The following is a 21,640-nucleotide window of genomic DNA, read 5'->3' as shown; positions in this document are numbered from 1 at the left end:
CCAGCACTAGATCCTCCATCAAATCATCAGCAATGGCAAGAGCTTCTTTCTTGAGAACTCTATCAGTGGTTAGCACTGCTGCCTCACAGCGCCAGGGATCCAGGGTCAATTGCAGGCCCTGACGACTGTTTGTAGAGAGTTTACACATTCTCCCCATGTCTGCATGAGTTTCCTCCCTCTGGACACAAAGATACGCAGGTTAGGTGTATTGGTAACGCCAATTTGCCTAAACCCAGGGATGTGCAGGCTAGGTGGATTAGTCATGGGAAATATAGGGTTGCAGGGGTAGGGTAGGGAGATGGGTCTGGGTGGAATGCTGTTCAGAGAATCAGTTGGACTTGATAGACCAAATGGTCTCCTTCAACCAGGGAACCAATGATTCTGTGATCAGAGATCAAGTGTAAGTGAAACCTGGCCTCCTCTGTCTGGTCGCTTTCATGTATGACACACTCATGTTCTGCTGCATTGAGCCTGACCTAAAAAGGGAGTGGAGCTACAAAAAAGGATAGATCATACTTATCTGCTGCTGAAAAAAGACAAGACAAACTTCTCTATTCAGTGAGGAATGATGTTGATTAGAAATGATATGCAGAATTTCTACAAACTCATGTCTGTTACAGTGCTATGTGGCACGCAGCTGTAATTGATTGTTATTGAAATACATCCTGCACCTTGCAGTTGGACAGTAGAGTGTTGAAAAGGGGAAGCTTAAGCCACTCTACAATATCAGAAAGAATGACCCACCGACCCTGGTATCTAATTTAAAACAAGTTCTTGCTATTATCAGAAGCATCAGCATACCAGAAGTCACTGAGAAGCTGTGACATCTGTCAGAAAAAAATACACTTGGTTTTTCATTAGCATCTATTTCTTGCACAGTGGTATGCTATTCTGATTTGTTTTTACTGTTTGTCCCAAAGCAAAGATGGTTTTGTTACTCTCACAGTCTAAATTAGAGTGGTGCTGGAAGGCAGCATCCGAGGAGCAGGAAAATCGACGTTTCAGGAAAAAGTCCTTCAAGGCTTCCTTGCAAGACGATTCGCAGTAAAGTTAAAATCAACTAGGCAAAAATGAGGACTGCAGATGCTGGAAACCTGCAAAAGAGAAAAGAGTGATGAGGGGCACATCCCTCTGATTACCTATTATCTGCACCTGTACATAACCAATAGTAGATTATACTTTGTGCTCATCAGAGGATCTATTTTGCCCATCCAAAGGGCCACTCACTTTCTCATACATCATACTTGTCTCATCATCAGCAATTGTCTGCTCACCCTCCATACTTTATTAACTGTGAAGTCTTTTCTTCCATTGACATGAGAATGAATGATGCCACCTCCAATACTTGAGCTTTTTCTCTAACTGTAAGCTCTCTCTGCAAACACATAAATTTTCTTTGTTACTCACCCATCAAAGATACACATACTGCCTGCGTTGGCGGTAGTCAATTTGACAACTTTAAAAACATTGTTCTCCCATCTTTTAACCTACCCCATGAAGCCACTCCACTGCTGTGTGTGTTGGAACTTCATTGTTGCTAGTAAAATAAGAATTGCAGGAACTTGTGAATCAAGGAAAACTCATGAACAGATACATTTAAGTGACCTTCTACAACTCATTCAGTGAACCAACCTGTCCACCTGTAGACAAACAGGAATGAATCACCAGCAGTAAATTTATTTTTGTAACTAATTCAGTTATCTTGGATCACTGTTCACTATATACAGTCTCAAAATATGTTTGGTCAAAATTGAAAGAAATGCAAATTTTTTTCTCTCTATTTGTAGTTTGTATATTTCAGTTCAGAATTTCTCTGAAGAGGCCTTCTTTCGCAGTGATTAACACATTTTGTTCTCTACAATATTTTAGGTATTGGGATTATCTAATATAAATAAAATACTGATTGTTGGTCCTAACATAAAACATTTAGAAGAATGCAATGGTGGTCCATGCCTTCGGCATCCACAGTCCCGGAAATCTGGTAAGCAACTGATTCACTGCTTGTAATCGGAGTTAAATCTGTCTATCAGTTGGTATAAATCCTGATGTCCTTTCTAAGAAACCTTAATCATTCTAAATGATCATTTCTCTCCACAGTTGAGAATAACCAAACAGCTGAGTCTGGATTTTGATCCAAAGATAGGATAAGCTTTGAACCCATCCATCTCTCTGAACTATTACTTTTTGTACCTGCATGCATGGATTCTTAATTCCTTTCCCTCCATTGCTCTTTATTTCTGTAAAGGTTTCAATATTTAGAAAATATTCTAATACATTTTCCTTGGTTCCACAGTGGATGACTTTACAGTTTCATATTTCAACTGCATCTGCCATAATATTGTCCAGTCAATTCGATGGTCCCAATGATACAATTGACCTTCCAACAAACATGGATAAACAAATCTAATTATGTATCTAAGTCATTAATCTATATATGACAGTCTAATGCCCCAGTACAGATTTACAGATGAATATCAGTTGTCACAGCTTGCCAAATAGAGCAAATATCCTTTATCCCTAACTCCTAGCCAAATACCAAACCATGTTGCATATTATTTCAATTATCATAGAATCATAGAATGATTAGACAAACAAGAGGCATTGGATGTGATCTATTTGGATTTCCAGAAAGCCTTTGACAAGGTGCTATCCAGGGTACTGCTAAATAGGATAAGAACCCATGGTGTTAGGGGTAAGGTACTGGCTTAGAGAGAGGATTGGCTAACTGGCAGAAGGCAGAGAGAATGGTTCAAGAGTATTTTTCAGGATGGGAGCCAGTCATTAGTGGAGGTCTGCAGGGATCAGTATTGGGGCCATTTACGTTATACGTTAACGATCTGGACAAAAGAACTGAGGGAATTGTGGCTAAGTTTGCAGATAACAAAGATAAGTGGAGAGATAGGTTGTGTTGAACACATAGGAAGGCTCCAGAAGGACCTGGCCAGGCTGGGAGAGTAGGCAAAGAAGTGGCAGATGGAATCTAGTGTGGGAAATGTAAGGTTATGCACTTCGGTAAGAACAACAGAGGTGTAGACTATTTTATAAATGGGGAAAGGCTTTTGAAATCTGAAGCACAAAGGAACGTGGGAGTCCTCTTTTGGGATTCTCTTAAGGTTAAATATAGGTTTAGTTAGCATTTAGGAAGGCAATTGCAATGGTGGCATTCATTTTGAGAGGATTAGAATACATGAGCAGGCATGTACTGATGAGGCTGTATAAGGCTCTGGCCAGACCACATTTGGAATATTGTGAGCAGTTTTGGGCCCTGTATTAAGGAAGGATATGCTGACCTTGGAGGAGTCCACAGAAGGTTCACAAGAATGATTCCAGGACTGAAGGGCTTTTCATCTGAGCATTTGAGGACTCTGGTCTGTGCTCAGTGGAATTTAGGGTGCTGTAATTAAAACGTAGAGTACTGTGAGGCCTAGATAGAGTGCCCATGGAGACAATGTTTCTACTAGTAGAAGAGACTAGGACCTGAAGGCAAAGCTTTAGAGTAAAGAGACAACATTTTAGAATTGAGATGAGGAATTTCTTCAGTCAGAGGGTAGTGAATCTGTGGAACTCATTGCCTCAGAAGGCTGTGGAGGCGAAAACATTAAGTCTATTTAAGACAGAGACAGAGGTCCTTGATTATTAAGGAGATCAACGGTTAAAGGCATGAAAATGGAGTTGAGAAACATATCAGGAATGATCAAGTGGTCGGGCAGACTCAATGGGCCATTTGGCTCATGGTTACAGCATCAAAGGAAACCATTCAACTCATTATGTCCATGCCAGCTCTCTTCAAGGGCAGCTCAACCAGTCCTACATCTCCACTTCTTCCCTTTGGTCCCGAAAGTCGTCATTTTTCCATACTCTTAACTGAACTAGGGCTGCTCTCATTAGAGAGAGAGAGAGAGAGATGACTGCTGATGGCCATGCCTCAGGTCAGCGGAAAGGTTGAGAAGGAGAATCCTTCATGGTAATTCTGGTGTTACTCTGCATTGTAAACCTGCTCTCAAGCCAACTGAGCTAACCACTGCCCTGGCAAGTATGAGGGATAATACTCAATTTTCTACCATCTGTCAGGTTGAGCTGCAAGCTAGGAGTGCACTGAAGGACAGGATGACACACTTGTCATCTTCTAATTACTCTTCTTTCTCACTCAGGTCAAAGGTGAGAAGATGGCTACACAGACTGTTGGTCAGCCATCCACTTCTGAGGAGGAGCAGGGAACTACAGACGACACATCACACATCATTCCCACACAACTTTCACAGGGCAGATACTCTCAGATTAGTGGTGGTATTCATAAGTAGGTCTGGAATCATAGTCCAGTGAACACAACACAGACACATGAGAAGCAAATGGGGGCTGTGACAATTGAGACCACTGATCCTTCGGGCTGTCGCAGAGCCCAGTCTTTTCAGCTTCATCATCAATGACTATCTCTCTGACATAAGACCAAAAACATGGATGTTTGCTGGTCTTGCACAATATTTAGCACCATTTTTAACTCCTTAAATATGGAATAAATTCATGTCCAGATGTAGCAAGACAAGGATTGTATCCAGATTTGGGCTGACAAACAACAAGCAACATCAATGCAAATAAGTACCAAACAATAACCATCTTCAATAAGAGAAAATCTAACCATTGCCCATAATGTTCAAATACATTAAATTATACCCCTATCAACAGCTTGAGTGTTACTATTGACAAGAAACGGAACAAGGCTTCCATATAAGTACTGTTGCTGCAAGAGCAGGTCAGAGGCCAGGAATTCTGCAGCAAGTAATTCACCTCCTGATTTCCCAAACCTGTCCACTATCGACAAGACACAAATCAGCAGTGGGATGCAACATTCAACATTTGCCTAGATGAGTTACAATAATACTAAAGAAGCTTGACAGCATCGCGGACAGAGCAGCTCACATAATTGGTACCACATCCAGAAACATTCACTCCCTCACCACCAGTGCACAGTAGCAGTATATGATCTACAAGATATACTGCAGTAATTCATCAAGATTCCTTAGGTGGAACTTTCCAGACCCAAACCCATTACCATCTAAAGAACCTGCAAGTTCCCTTTGAGATACTCACTATGGAAACATATTGCTGTACCTTCAGTGGAAGGGACTCCCCTTTACAGCATTGTGTGTCTGTACCAAAAGGACTGTAAGTTTCAAGAATGTAGCTCATTTCCACCTTCTCAAGGGCATTTAGAGAAGGGTAATAAATGCTGATGCAGGTAATGAAGGCCATATCATATAAATGTGTGGAAAGATATTATCAGGATAAAGAAGACAATTTGATCAGCTCACCATTAACCACCTTAAACATTCTCTCCCTCCACCACTGATACAAAGTGCCTGCAACGTGTACCATATAATAAATATATTGTAACAATGCACTAAACCTCCTTCAACATTTTCCAAACCTGCAACTTCTATTGCCTAGAAGTACAATCGTAGCAGGTGGGTGGCAAACACCATCGACAAGTTTCTCTCCAAGCCACTTCCTTCACTGTCACTTTATCCAATCCTGGAATTACCTAGCTAACAACACTATCTACTCTAAATGTACTGTGCTGATTGAAGGCAACTCAGTGCCATCTTTTTAGGGATGAACAACAAATACTAGCCTTACCAACGACAATCATTTCGTTCCTATGCTTCATATTAAGCTTACTATTTTCATCGTCTAGGGAGCTCTGGACTTGTTTGTCCTATCTTTCCTCCTGTAAGGATGTACTCTACTTAGATTAGATTACTTACAGTGTGGAAACAGGTCCTTCGGCCCAACAAGTCCATACCGACCCTCCGAAGAGCAACCCACCCAGACCCATTCCCCTACATTTACCCCTTCACCTAACACTACGGGCAATTTAGCATGGCCAATTCACCTAACCTGCACATCTTTGGACTTTGGGAGGAAACCGGAGCACACCCACGCAGACACGGGGAGAATGTGCAAACTCCACACAGACAGTTGCCCAAGGCGGGAATTGAACCCAGGTCTCTGGTGCTGTGAGGCAGCAGTGCTAACCACTGCACCACCGTGCCGCCCGTGATTAATGTCCTGTTAATCCTCTTATCAAGTCAAATGTAGATTAAATTACTTACAGTGTGGAAACAGGCCCTTCGGCCCAACAAGTCCACACCGACCCGTCACCCACCCAGACCCATTCCCCTACATTTACCTCTTCACCTAACACTACGGGCATTTTAGCACAGCCAATTCACTTCACCTGCACATTTTTGGACTGTGGGAGGAAACCCACACAGACATGTGGAGAATGTGCAAACTCCACACAGTCAGTCGCCTGAGGCGGGAATTGAACCCGGGTCTCTGGCGCTGTGAGGCAGCAGTGCTAGCCACTGTGCCACCCAAACAGTCGCTTATTTGAAGACAACTGCTACAAAAGTTATGCCTGCGAAAGCTTTGATTCCAACTTGCCAGATTTGTTCTCACCACACTCAAGTTGCTATCCCCCAAACAATTATTTTTACTCTGTTTCTCAACTTGTTCATTTTCCATCTCTAGTCGAACTATTAAGATGCTATAATAACCTTCCCTATATATTCCCCAACTGACAGTTGTTCTAGTTGTCCATCTCATGCTCTAAGATCAGTAGCGCCTCCTTCCTTGATGGCTTAGAAACATACTGATCAAGAAAATTCTTCTGAATGATAAACTTTTCCTCCTCTCTGCCCCTTTTACATTCTTCTCAGTTTACATTAGCATAATTAAATGCCCCCACCATATCCCTTGTATAGTTCTTCTTCTCTCTGCAACTTAACAACATATTTGATCCCCCATATCTTTCACACTGCATGGTGGCCTAGGCAGTACACTCAGTAATGACTTTCTGTTTCTTGTGTGGACAACTATTTGTGCAGATCATTATGTGAATATTAAATATACGTGTGGAGCTACACATCATAACCCACCTCTGTTAGATTCACAAAACAACAGTTTTTTTAAAGTGTGCACCTCTTCTTGGACACTTGAGTTAGGTGGAAAGTATCGGTCTGCCTGAAAGGGTGGAAAGGCAGCTGCCTGAAGCACACAGAAACACATCAACACTTCAATCAATTGCAACAACCAAGGAAACCCCTCTACTTGTGCATCATGGCCAAGGTCATCCCAAGCCAAGAGAGTGTGTGTTGAGGGGAGGGAGGGAGAGGTTGCAAGATCAACCACCTACCTTCACCTCAGCTGAAAGTGTAGGGTACATACAATGGATTTGAGAACAACACAGTATGCAGACGTCCAGAGATTACTTTTTTTTGTAATGCTACTAAATTTCTGATATGGCAAACCAGGAGTTCACTTTGCATTCTCCAGTTTAATAAGTGTGACCACAATCCTTGAGGTCAACACATCTCCCAAGTTAATGTAGCCATTCTTACTGTAACCAGTTAAGTGGTCAGGTTAATAAAAGGGAGGCCGTGAAAGCTGGCGAGTGCTGAATCTTGAATGCAAGGATCAGTCATTTTAGAACTGTTTGTATATGAATGCGCACACCTTTGAGCATATAGCATGTTGTCCTGATGCTCTGCAACATCTTTTGCCTTATCATCAATTTTCCTCAATTGCCTTATCAGCAGAAGAGCCAATATCTTCATTGTTCAGTTACTGTCCACTATGGATTGACTGGCTGACTAGAGCACAGCACATTAAAATAATTTGAAAGTATTTATTTGAACATAATGTATTGTTCCACAAGATCTATCTAGGCATCTGAATTGTATGGGATTAGTGGTGCTGGAAGAGCACAGCAGTTCAGGCAGCATCCAACGAGCAGCGAAATCGACGTTTCGGGCAAAAGCCCTTCATCAGGAATAAAGGCAGTGAGCCTGAAGCATGGAGAGATAAGCTAGAGGAAGGTGGGGGTGGGGAGAGAGTAGCATAGAGTACAATGGGTGAGTGGGGAAGGAGATGAAAGTGATAGGTCAAGGAGGAGAGGGTGGAGTGGATAGGTGGAAAAGAAGATAGGCAGGTCGGACAAGTCAAGGAGACAGTAACTGAGCTGGAAGTTTGAAACTAGGATGAGGTGGGGGAAGGGGAAATGAGGAAGCTGTTGAAGTCCACATTGATGCCCTGGGGTTGAAGTGTTCCGAGGCGGAAGATGAGGCGTTCTTCCTCCAGGCGTCTGGTGGTGAGGGAGCAGCGGTGAAGGAGGCCCAGGACCTCCATGTCCTCGGCAGAGTGGGAGGGGGAGTTGAAATGTTGGGCCTCGGGGCGGTTTGGTTGATTGGTGCGGGTGTCTCGGAGATGTTCCCTTAAGCGCTCTGCTAGGAGGCGCCCAGTCTCCCCAATGTAGAGGAGACCACATCGGGAGCAACGGATACAATAAATGATATTGGTGGATGTGCAGGTGAAACTTTGATGGATGTGGAAGGCTCCTTTAGGGCCTTGGATAGAGGTGAGGGAGGAGGTGTGGGCACAGGTTTTACAGTTCCTGCGGTGGCAGGGGAAAGTGCCAGAATGGGAGGGTGGGTCCTAGGGGGGTGTGGACCTGACCAGGTAGTCACGGAGAGAATGGTCTTTGCGGAAGGCGGAAAGGGGTGGGGAGGGAAATATATCCCTGGTGGTGGGGTCTTTTTGGAGGTGGCGGAAATGTCGGTGGATGATTTGGTTGATGCGAAGGTTTGTAGGGTGGAAGGTGAGCACCAGGGGCGTTCTGTCCTTGTTACGGTTGGAGGGGTGGGGTCTGAGGGCGGAGGTGCGGGATGTGGACGAGATGCGTTGGAGGGCATCTTTAACCACGTGGGAAGGGAAATTGCGGTCTCTAAAGAAGGAGGCCATCTGGTGTGTCCTATGGTGGAACTGGTCCTCCTGGGAGCAGATACGGCGGAGGCGGAGAAATTGGGAATACGGGGTGGCATTTTTGCAAGAGATAGGGTGGGAAGAAATGTAATCCAGGTAGCTATAGGAGTCAGTGGGTTTGTAAAAAATGTCAGTGTCAAGTCGGTCGTCACTAATGGAGATGGAGAGGTCCAGGAAGGGGAGCGAGGTGTCAGAGATAGTCCAGGTAAATTTAAGGTCAGGGTGGAGTGTGTTGGTGAAGTTGATGAATTGCTCAACCTCCTCGCGGGAGCACGAGGTGGCGCCAATGCAGTCATCAATGTAGCGGAGGAAGAGGTGGGGAGTGGTGCCGGTGTAATTACGGAAGATCAACTGTTCTACATAGCCAACAAAGAGACAGGCATAGCTGGGGCCCATACGTGTGCCCATGGCTACGCCTTTGGTCTGGAGGAAGTGGGAGGATTCAAAGGAGAAATTGTTAAGGGTGAGGACCAGTTCGGCCAAACGAATGAGAGTGTCAGTGGAAGGGTACTGTTGGGGACGTCTGGAGAGGAAAAAACGGAGGGCTTGGAGGCCCTGGTCCTAGCGAATGGAGGTGTAGAGGGATTGGATATCTATGGTGAAGATAAGGCATTGGGGGCCGGGGAAACAGAAGTCTTGGAGGAGGTGGAGGGCGTGGGTGGTGTCTCGAACGTATGTGGGGAGTTCCTGGACTAGGGGGGATAGGACAGTGTCAAGGTAGGTAGAGATGAGTTCAGTGGGGCAGGAGCATGCTGAGACAATGGGTCGGCCAGGGTGGTCAGGCTTATGGATCTTGGGAAGGAGGTAGAACCAGGCAGTGTGGGGTTCCCGGACTATGAGGTTGGAAGCTGTGGGTGGGAGATCTCCTGAGGTCTTGAGGTTCTGTATGGTCTGGGAGATGATGGTTTGGTGATGGGGGGTGGGGTCATGGTCGAGGGAGCAGTAGGAAGAGGTGTCCTCGAGTTGGCCTTTCTCTTCAGCGGTGTAGAGGTCTGTAGATCTGAATTGTATGATCAATCGCTGTCAGACCTGCTCGATGGTCACTTGAGTTGTGCAGAGACAGATGTATTTTTCCTCTGCATGAGTGCTAGTGTTCCTCATAGGTACAGGTAGCCCCATCTTCATTGGGTCTTCCCGTTCTTCAACTTCACCTCAGTATATTCCTGATAAATGCTTTTGTGTCTTCCTTAATTAACTTTTCTATTTTGTTCAGTGTTATTGGACAAATTGATAAGAGCTTCCAGAAATCTGGTCAATAACTATTAATTTCTTGCATAGAGGGAGAGTCAGTCTTATCACTGTGAAGTGTAAAACTAACTCTAGTGGGCTTACAAACACCCACATTTTGTACAAATAATTACAACACAAATATTATAATGGGAGAAAGTGAGGTCTGCAGATGCTGGAGATCAGAGCCTAAAAATATGTTGCTGGAAAAGCACAGCAGGCCAGGCAGCATCAAAGGAACAGGAGAATCGACGTTTCGGGCATAAGCCCTTCTTCAGGAATATTATAATGTCTACTGTTTTCCCACTTTCATTTTTAACTACAGCTGCTCCTGATATGCCCTCCCACAACTTTTCATTGAACTAGGGTTGATACCTTGGCTTGATGGCAATGATGGAGTGGGGAATGTGCCATGCCATGTGATTATAGATTATGTTAAAGTACAATTTGGTTGCTGCTTATGGCCGTCAGCGCTTCACAGGTGCCCAATCTTGAGCTGCTGGATCTGTTTTAAGTGTATCCCACTTAGCATGGTGCCACACAAGACAATGAAAAATATTCTTCATATGAGGGTGGGACTTTCTCTCCAGGAGGACTCTGCAACGGTGTCTTCTACCTATCCTTCTACAATGCATCTGTGGCAGGTGGATTAGCAAGAATGAAAACAAGTTTTTCCTTCTTGTTGGTTCTCTCACCACCTGTCACAAACCCAGTGGCTATGTCGTTTAAGACTCAACCAGCTTGATCAGTCGTGCTGCTGCTAAACGCTCTTTGTCGTTGAAGTTCCCAACATACTTCACTTTTGCCATGCTCAGTAATCTTCCAAGTGCTGGGCAACATGGATGAAAATTGATCATCAACTAAAGGGGGAAGTGCAAGGTAATCAGCAGAATGTTTTCTTTCCCATTATTAACCTGATGCCATGAGAATTCACAGGGTCTAGAGCTAATTTTGAGGACTCCTAGTGCAGCTCCCTCCTGACAGTACAGTTGTATCTGATATAATATGATAGTTCCGTTCTTATGCGATCTCATGTTATAAGAAAATCACACAATGGCCATGCTGCTTAAAATAAAGGGGCCGATATCGCATTATAGCCAATAAAGGTTAGGAAAGTTGACATTCTACAATTCTACAAGATCTAAATTCTTCAATCACGTTAATGCCAATTCGCATCGTGAAAACACATGTTATTGCAGAACCTACTGTATCCTTAACTGTGCTGCTATCTCTGCAGTGTCTGTCCTACTGGTGGTGCAGGAGGTCCCAGGTATAGTGATGCCACTCTCTGGAACATGTGTAAGATGAGTATGAATATATCAGGCTGTTGCTTGGCTAATCTCTGAGACAGCTCTTACCCGTTTTGGCACCAGCCACTAAAAATTAGTAAGGAGGACTTTTTAGGTCAATAGGGTTTTGCCATTGTCTTTGGTGTCTTAGTTGATGCCAAATGGTGTTTGTCCAGTTTCATTCCTTTGTTACTTTTTCACAGTTGATACAACTGGATGGTTAGCTAGGCCATTTCAGAGGGTAGGTAAAAGTCAATACATTGCTGTTGGTCTGGAGTCACATGTCAGGCAGACCAGGTAAGGATGGCAGTTTCCTTCTCTAAAGGAGATTAGTGAACCAGATGGGATTTTGTTCCAACAACTTGATTTTTAATTCCAGATTTTTATTGAATTCAAGTGCCACTACTGAACATTACCACCTGCCAGAACAATATCAGTTCAATGACTATACCACTGGTCGTCACATTTACAGGACATATCCAGGGATGATGATGGTGGTGCAGGACATAACCAGAGCTGGCGTTGGAGGCATTTAGGACTTTACTGAAAAGTTTTATTCAATGAGTATAACTACATCAGTCTGTTACTTGACTGGTCTGTTGGACTACACTATTATTTTTGGCACAAGTCTCAAGATATTAGTCTGGATGACTGTTGGGCTGAGTGAACTTGTTAAGCCTTTTGCAGCTTCTTGGACTTAGATGATCCTTGCAGTTTTACTATTATTCTACTTTTTTATATAAGTTAGATTTGGTAAGTGGTTTGATCAGTTTCACTGGTTTCAGTGAGAATTTAGAAGTAGAGCATATTGCTATGGGTTTGGAATCTCGTTTGGGCCAAACCAAATAAAGACAGCAAAGTTATTCCCTAAAGAAAATTAGTGGAACAGTTGGGTTTTAATAACAATTAAGCTGGCAGCAGACAAGGGCTCCTGCCAGGGCTCATCCACTCCAACCACTTCCTTTTCTTTTTATTTCCTCCTATTCTTTTTCTTCTCCTTTGCTTTACTTGCTTCTTGTTCTGAACTTGATGCTATCGATGGTGGTGAGGGATCCCACTGCGGACCTTGCGGTGGCAACAGCGAGTGAGCCTAGAGCAGATTCGAATGAGCCCTTAATAACTTCTCCAGGACAAGCACAGGACATGGTATTGTAATCAGCGGCTGCTCTATCAGTAGAGGCAATGTCGGCCCAGGGGCTAAAGATGGCACCTGAGGATAGGTGACTTTGTCAGTTGGTTCTGTGCTGGCAGTGGTGACATGGTCGCAGAAGGGCATCACGGTGACATCAAGGTGGGTTCAGTGGTGAGAGATGTGACTCTGATGTTGGGAGGTATAGTGCAGGCAGTGGCAAGGTGGTGGTGGAGGAGAATTGGCCCAGCAATGAAAGATGGCACCTGAAGGGTGGCGATTTCAATGTCAGTATTGATGGTGGCGAGGCAGTAGAGGAGGGATGACAGTGCAATGTCATTGATGATGAGCTGACTCAGGACTGATGAACTCTCCCTAAGCTATATCTTTTATTTATTTCTTATTCTTAAACCATTCAAAATGGTGACAATGGAAATCTTTTCTCTGTATGTTACTGATGTTCTCAGTGTAAAATATTCATGACAATAAAATCATTCATATCCATATTCACAATCCCGTGTCTTCATGGTCATCATTAGTGATGCCAGCTTTTTTTAAAACGTCCATATATTTCTTTGCCATAGTGGAATTTGTATTTATGTTCTAGAGCATTAAACTAGATTTCTGTATTCTTTGTTCAGTAACATTACCACTGTGCTAATGTTCTGATTATTCAACTGGAATATGCTGATGTTTATTTGGATTATCATTAATGTGTTTTAGTATTGAAAGCTTAAAATATTTATTGAGTGGTACAGAAATTGAATACTGTTGAAAAGAGAGGCATGTTGTGAAGCTATTTGTCTTGCACTCAGTGTCAAATTTCAGATTATCATAATTTATTCTGCAGGAAAAAATAGTGCTGATTGGTTAGTAATTTGCCTCTTATTAGCTGAGGAACTGCCATGGAGACAGCAACTTTGTTACCAATTCTGAATATGCAAACAGTTATACTAGCAAATAATTTAAGATAATCAGTCAAGTTCTGAAGAGAACTTGATTGAGTTTTTTGAATAAGTAACAAAGTAAATTGATGAGGGCAGAGCGGGAGACATGATCGATATGGACTTCAGTAAGGCATTCAACAAGGTTCCTTATGGGAGACTGGTTAGCAAATTCAAAGTTTGGGAGAAGATTTGTAGCTTGGGTGCTTGTTGTTGTGGTTCTGTTCGCCGAGCTGGGAATTTGTGTTGCAGACGTTTCGTCCCCTGTCTAGGTGACATCCTCAGTGCTTGGGAGCCTCCTGTGAAGCGCTTCTGTGATGTTTCCTCCGACATTTATAGTGGCTTGTCTCTGCCGCTTCCGGTTGTCAGTTCCAGCTGTCCGCTGCAGTGGCCGGTATATTGGGTCCAGGTTGATGTGTTTGTTGATAGAATCTGTGGATGGCACTCATCCACAGATTCTATCAACAAACACATCGACCTGGACCCAATATACCGGCCACTGCAGCGGACAGCTGGAACTGACAACCGGAAGCGGCAGAGATAAGCCACTATAAATGTCGGAGGAAACATCACAGAAGCGCTTCACAGGAGGCTCCCAAGCACTGAGGATGTCACCTAGACAGGGGATGAAACGTTTGCAACACAAATTCCCAGCTTGGCGAACAAAACCACAACAACTGGTTAGCAAGGTTAGATCTCATGGAATACCTGGGAGAACTAGCCACTTTGATACAGAATTGGCTCGAAGGTAGAAGATGGAGGGTGGTGATGGAGGGTTGCATTTCAGATTGGAGGCCTGTGACCAGTGGTGTGCCACAAGGGTCGGCGCTGTGTCCACAATTTTTTGTCATTTATATAAATGATTTGGATGTGAACATAGGAGATGTAGTTAGTCAGTTTGCAGATGACACCAAAATTAGAGGTATAGTGGACAGCGAAGAAGGTTACCTCAGATTACAACAGGATCTTGATCAAATGGGCCAATCGGCCGAAAGTGGCAGACGGAGTTTAATTCAGCTAAACGAGAGGTGCTGCATTTTGGGAAAGCAAATCTTAGCAGGACTTATAACTTAATAGTAAGGGAGTGTTGCTGAACAAAGAGACCTTGGAGTGCAGGTTTATAGTTCCTTGAAAATAGAGTTGCAGGTAGATAGGATAGTGAAGAAGGCGTTTGGTATGCATTCCTTTATTGGTCAGAGTATTGAGTACAGGAGCTGGGAGGTCATGTTGCGGTTGTACAGTGCATTGATTCATATAATGGCCACTTATGGAATATTGTGTGTAGTTCTGGTCTCCTTCCTATCGTAAGGTTGTTATGAAACTTGAAAGGGTTCAGAAAAGATTTACAAGGATGTTGCCAGAGTTGAAGGGTTCAACCTATAGGGAGAGGCTGAATAGGCTGGGGCCATTTTCCCTGGAGTGTCGTAGGCTGAGGGGTGACCTTATAGAGGTTTATAAAATCATGAGGAGCATGGATAGGGTAAATACACAAGTTATTTTCCCTGGAGTGGGTGAGTCCAGAACTAGAAGGCATAGGTTCAGGCTGAGACGGGAAAGATATAAAAAGGACTTAAGGGGCAACTTTTTTCATGCAGAGGGTGGTGCGTGTATGGAATGAGCTGCCAGAGCATGTGGCAGAGGTTGGTACAATTACAACATTTAAAAGGCATCTGGATGGGTATATGAATGGGAAGGGTTTAGAGGGGATATGGGCCAAGTGCTGACAAATGGGACTAAATTAGGTTAGTATAACTGGTCGGTATGGACGGGTTGGACCGTAGGGTCTGTTTCTGTGCTGTAAATCTCTATGCCTCTAAGTCATGCTATTGGACTTGAAACATTAACTCTGTTTCTCTCTCTACAAATGCTGCCAGACTTGCTAAGTTCCTTGAGGCCTTTTTATTTTTAGTTAAACTCGTAGCTTGGTTCATATACACTTGCTAAACGTGACTTATTTTCATATGTATGGACTTTTTCTCTGAAAGAAAAGAAATATGTTTGACCTTTGTCCTTTAATGAGTCAGCTGGGAGATTAGAGAGCCGGTTATTCTCCATTGCTTATAAATTGACATGATCATTTGAAATTTGGTATTTTCACACTTGCCCTGATTGATGAAAGATGAATAGCTTTTGACAAAACAGAATCATAGAATTTTACAGTGAAGAAGGAGAGTATTCTGCTCATCATGTTGGTACCAGTTTCTGAAGGAGCTACCAGCTAGTCCTATTCTCTAGCCCTATCTCTGTAGGCCTTCAAATTCATCACTTTCAAAGAAATGTCCACCTCTCTTTTGAAACCTCCTATGGAATCTGCCTTCACCAGACAGTGCATTCCAAATCCTGCCAGCTCTGAGTAAAAAGGTTTCTCCTTGACTCACTCTGAACTCTCTTGCTGACAGTCTTGAAATTGTGGCCCCAAGCTACTGACTAACTAGTGGGAACAGAATATCCTTCTTTACCCTGTCAAAATTGTTCATAATTTTGAACATCTTAATCAGATCACCTCTTAATTTTCTCTCCTCCAAGGAGAATAAACCTAATTTCTCTAATCTTCCCTTGTATCTATAACCCTTCAAATCTGGTATCATTCACATAAATTTTCTTTGCACTCTATCTCAGACTTTAACATCTTTCCATAAAGAAACTGCCCAAAATTGAACGCAATATTCCAAATGTGGACATGTTCAACTTTTCAGCAATATTTAAATTTAGAGTAATAACTTTAGTGCAGTTTTGTTTTGAAATGTTCTAATAACTATACGTATCTATATGGAAGCATGTTCTTAAGGGATTGATGGTATTTTAATTTTTTTTCTTTAATTGTGTTTCAGGGATAAAGGGAAGTCGTTTAGAAACCTACAGTCCCAGTCAAGTAGAACTCTACAATATGGTACAGTGTCAAATGCAAATCTAAACTTTATTTGTGAAGTAGAGTTTAGCTTTACTTGACGTGACTTGGCTTTACAATCCATAATCTTCCTTCCATTGGTTTCAATGGACAGGAAAATCATGGGTTGGCCAAGGTGAGAAGTGAAAATCCCAGTTCCAGGCTTTATTATATGAACCTAACAGCAACTTTACATTATGAGTCATGCTGGTCACGTGGACCTTAATATTATCTCCCTTAATATTAATATGAGAGACAGAGTCAGAGAAGTTAAAAAATTAAGTGTATGGAATGCCTGAACTGAGAGCAGCTCTGTGCACCATGCCTTAGGAAGGAGTGCAATGTAGGTTTACAAGAATGACACCTGGACTTCAGGGATTAAGTTATGAGGAGATATTTTATATTTTAGGCCTGTTTTCTCTAGAATTTAAAAGATTAAGGGGTAATCTGATCAAAGACCTCAAGGTATTAACTGGAAAAGACAGGGTAGACAACAATAAACTGTTTCTGCTGATGATAGAATTAGGGGGCATAGTCTAAAAATTAGGGCCAGACCATCCGGTAGAGATTTAGGAACCAATTAAAGGGTGGGAGAGGTAAGGAACTATCTTTCACAAATGGCAATTGATGCTAAATCAGTTGTTAGCTTTAAATCTAAGACAGATAATTTTCTGTTAAACAAAGATATTAAGAGATATGGGACTTAGCAAGTATATGGAGTTTGGCCAGAGATTAGCCATGATCTCATTAAATAACAGAATAAGCTGAAGGGGCTGAATGGCCTACTCCTGTTCCTGTGTTCCTACATTCCATTAGAAGATTGGAGCTAAGATTTCTATTTTATATGTAATTAAGGACAACTATCTGGGCATGAAAACTGAGCAATGTGAAGTGAACTGGTACACTAGGTGATGAATCTGGAGTAGAGAAGCAGTGACAGACATTTATGGAGACACTTCAGATTATTCTCCCTGTGTCTGCGTGGGTTTCCTCCGGGTGCTCCGGTTTCCTCCCACAGTCCAAAGATGTGCAGGTCAGGTGAATTGGCCATGCTAAATTGCCCATAGTGTTAGGTAAGGGGTAAATGTAGGGTTATGGGTGGGTTGCGCTTTGGCGGGTCGGTGTGGACTTGTTGGGCCGAAGGGCCTGTTTCCACACTGTAAAGTAATCTAAAATAAATACATTCCTAATAAATGAAATTTTCAAGAGGACAACCCACCATTTGTCATTAACTAAAGAAGCTAATGTAAGCATCAAACTTAAGGAAAAAGCACAAAGATGAGTGACAAATCAGATGATTGGTGACAATAAATCGTATTGCAGAGAATGATGGAAAGGTTCTTTGTGAGAAAGAAATTGGAGTATCAGAGTAAGTTAGATAGAAATGTGAAAATGGATAGCAGGCATGTCTATATATATCATAAAACAAGAAAAGTAAATTAAGTGCGTTTTGGTCCTCCATAGACTGAGAATTGAAGTTAATAATGAAAAATAAGAAAATGGCAGATAAGATGAATAAATAAATGATTTTTAAAAATTCCAGTAATAGCTGTAGATCAAGAGGTAAAGGGAAAAGAGGGAAATGATACTGAGCAAACACAGGCTGACAAAGTCCCTGTGTCCTGATGGACTTTATTCTAGGGTCTTAAAAGAAGTAGCTAATGACGTAGTTAGATACATTAATTTTCCAAAATTCGCTAAGTTCTGGAAAATTTCGATCAGACTGAAGTAGCAAAGTTAACACCTTTCAGACAATTGTACAACTTTATAGTTTTCTACCACAGTAGGCTTTGCAGGTGGAACATTGAATATTTTAAAGCTGGAGGTAGATAGTTTTGTTTAGACAAGGAAATCAAAGGTTATCAGAAGTAGATTGGGAATGTAAAATTTGAAACACAAAAAGCCATGATCTTATTGAACAGTGGAGCAGCATTGAAAAGCCAAAAGGCCTAGTTCTGCTCTTAATTCATATGTTCGTATGGGCATCCAGTTTACAGCCGTGCTGTCTTTGCAGCAGCTAAGTTGCTGTCTTGACTCCTCAGGTTAACCCTTCTTCAGGAAAGGAGGTGGGCGTAGTGGGATTTTCAGATAAAGAATAGGAGGAGGGATTTGGATGGGGAGGGGGTGGAATGGTGAGGTTGTGACAGGTGAGCACAAGTCGTGGGTATGGCCTGGTTGGTCGATGGAAGGAAGAGTCGGTAGGTGGAATGGAATGGAGGAGTCTTGGCTGCAAAGGGAGTCGAAGGATGTGTGAGAAGGTTATTTGAAGTTGGAGAACTCAATATTAAGTCCACCAGGCAGGAGGCTGCCCAGGTGGAAGGTCAGGTGTTATTCTTCCAATTTGCAATCTGATTCACTGTGGCAATGGAGGAGGCCAAGGATAAAAATGTCAGAGAGGCAGAGGAAAGGGAAATTGAAATAGGTGGTAACTGGAAGGTCAGGCTAGCCCTTACAGGCCTGGCCAAGATGCTCGGCAAAACATTCCTTGAGTTTAAGTTTGGTCTCACCGATGTAGAGAAAACCACATTGGGAGCACTGGGTGCAGTAAACTAGGTTAGAGAAGAGGCTGGTGAACCTCTGTTTCATCCAGAAGGACTGTTTGGGGCCCTGGATGGAGGTGAGGACGGGTGGTGTACCAGCAGGTTTAGCATCTTTTGCAGGGGAAGGTACCCAGAGGTTTGACATACCAAACCTGAGTAGCAGTGAAAATAGAAAGACAGATGAGCATGGTTCTGAATTTTTAAAAAAACAGCAAGTTAATTACAAAAGTCTGGCAAGAGCAAGTCAGAGAAGGAGGTAACTCTGAAGAATTATTTCAATGCAAGGGGTCTTACAGATAAAGCAGATGAACTCAGGGCATGTATGGGAACATGGAATTGGGACATCACAGCTGTTATGGAAACATGGCTGACGGAGGGACTGGCAACTCAAAGTTCCTGAGTGTAGATGCCCTAGGAAGGATAGACGGAGGCAAGAGAGGAGGAGGAGGAATGGTGTTTTTGATTAAGGAAAACATTAATACTGTACTTCAGATATTTCTGATTGATCGTCCAGTGAAGCTGCATGGGTGGAACTCAAATAAGGGGATGATTACCTTGATGGGATTGTGCTATAGGCCCCCCAGTAATGAGAAGGAAATTGAGGAACAAATATGGAAAGAGATTTCAAGTACATGTAAGAATAATAGGATTGTAATAGTACAGGATTTTAACTTCACAAACATAGACTGGAACTGCCATAGTGTTAAGAGCTTAGATAGTGAGGAGTTTGTTCAAGAAAATTTTCCTAATCAATATGTAGACATATATATTAGAGAAGGAGCAAAACTTCATCTTCGCTTGGAAAGATAAACAAAGAGAGCGAGAGAGGAGAGAGAGAGAAGAGTAAAGAGAGAGAGAAGAAAAAGAGAGAGAAACAGAGAGAGAAGAAAGGAAGAGAGAAAAAGAGAAGAAAGGGAGAGACAAAAAGAGAACTTGAACTTGAGAAGTTGCGACTTAGCAAAGTCAAGTTAACAGGATGGAGATTAAAAGAGAAGGTATTGACATATGGAAATATGTCAAAATTCTGCCACATTTTGATGAGGAAGATGTAGAAGCCTTCTTTATTTCATATGAAAAATTGGCTGGGTAAATGGAATGGTCTGAGGATTTATGGTTAATGCTAGTTCAGATTAAACGTAGGCAGAGCTAGTGAGGTATTTGCCACACTGTCAGATGAGGGGTCAAAAGATTATGAAGAGGTTAAACAAGCTATTTTATGTGATTATGAATTAGTACCAGAAGCATATAAACAGCAGTTCAGAAACATAAAGAAGGAACCAGGTCAGACTTATGTTGAGTTTGAAAGGATTAAACATAGTCATTTTGATAGCTGGGTGTGTGCTTTAAAAATAGGTAGGACCTTTGAGACTGTACAAGAGATTATTTTGCTGGAGGAGTTTAAAAACTCACTTCCAGAGTTGGTAAGAATTCACGTGGAGGAACAGAAAGCTCAGGAAGTGAGAAAGGCAGCAGAACTAGCAGATGAATACATGTTGGTACATAAGACAAGCTTCCGGCCAGAATTTCGTCCTGTGAGGGATAGGATTTGGAAAGAGAGGAGATCCTCCACTCCCAAACCAAGAGTAGAGAACAGTGGTAAGAGTTTACCACAGATTAAAAAAGATGCCCAAGAGAGAGGAAAGGAGGTGAAAGATCTCAAGCGTTTCCACTGTAGTAAAGTGGGACACGTAAAGTCACAGTGCTGGTCATTAAAGAAAGGCACTGTGGTAAAAGATGTGGTAAAAGAAGCTAAGCCAGTGGCATTAGTGAAGGTACTAAAGGAGACCCCAAGAAGAGGTGAGGAGCTGCAGGAGACTACACAGTCTAGGCAGCAGCTGGGTCTGGAGTTAGTATCTGATCTCTACAAAGAATTTGCCTCTGCGCATAAAGTTTACTCAGTAAGAACAGGGGAAGAAGGACAAGAAGTTATAATTTTGAGAGATACAGGATCTAACCAGTCGCTAAGAGTAAGAAATGAGCAAATATGCACTCTTTCTGATCTCTTAACCAAGAGTGTGGTAATTTATGGGATAGATGGACAGAAATTTAGCGTTCTTCTATGTAAGATCAGGTTGGAGTGCCTGGGGACTGGGGAAGTAACAGCGGGAATGATTGACAGAGTGTCAGTTCCAGGAATTCAGTTTGTTCTTGGGAATGATTTAGCAGGGTCCAAGGTGGGAGTGGCACCCCTTGTTGTGGAGACGCCCAAGGAAGACCAAGAAACTGAGGAATTAAAACAGAAATATCCTAGTATTTTCCCAGACTGTGCAGTGACCAGATCCCACCAACATAATTCACAGCACGAAGTAAAAATTAAAGAGAAAGATGAAGGAGTTGAGGTTCAGTTAGCAGACACCCTGTTTGACGTAATAGTGCAATAAAGCCTGAACAGGCAGAGGGTCAGACAGAAGTGTTTAGTGCTGAAAGGCTAAGGGTCTTGCAACAGCAAGACAAAACGATAAAAGATATGTATGTGGATGCGCAATCTGAAAAGGAGACAGAGAATATTCCGGAGGGTTATTATCTGAAAGATGGAATCCTAAGATGTAAATGGAGACCATGGCAGGCTAATGCAAAGATGAAATGGACTGAAGTTTACCAGATTGTGTTGCCGGTAGCATACTGACAGGAGGTGTTATAGGTAGCACATGAACTACCTGTAGGAGGTCACCTAGGGGTACAAAAGACTCAAGACTAAGGGACAAAAACATTTTTATTGGCCTGGAATGCACAAGGACGTGGTTAACCTTTGCCTTACGTGTCACACACGTCAAATGGTGGGTTAGCCACAGGCGGTAATAAAA

General features: G+C 42.6%; 1 long non-coding RNA gene across 2 annotated transcripts in view; it reads right to left on the bottom strand.

Annotated features, from left to right (window-relative positions):
• Positions 1-884: 884 nt before the first annotated feature.
• The window catches only part of LOC140493545 (uncharacterized), a 54,876-nt gene continuing 34,120 nt past the window's right edge, over positions 885-21,640 (bottom strand). For both annotated transcript variants that reach the window (XR_011963706.1, XR_011963705.1), the window contains 3 exons: positions 1,492-1,561; positions 1,275-1,375; positions 885-1,094 (listed from right to left, as the gene is read on the bottom strand). This is a non-coding gene — a long non-coding RNA (uncharacterized lncRNA). The remainder of the gene's footprint in view (positions 1,095-1,274; positions 1,376-1,491; positions 1,562-21,640) is intronic.

Source organism: Chiloscyllium punctatum, chromosome 22 (genome assembly GCF_047496795.1).
Source record: "Chiloscyllium punctatum isolate Juve2018m chromosome 22, sChiPun1.3, whole genome shotgun sequence".
Classification (NCBI taxonomy): Eukaryota; Metazoa; Chordata; class Chondrichthyes; order Orectolobiformes; family Hemiscylliidae; genus Chiloscyllium; species Chiloscyllium punctatum.
The sequence above is the reverse complement of the archived record's forward strand: the minus strand, read 5'-3'. Positions and strand labels throughout refer to the sequence as shown.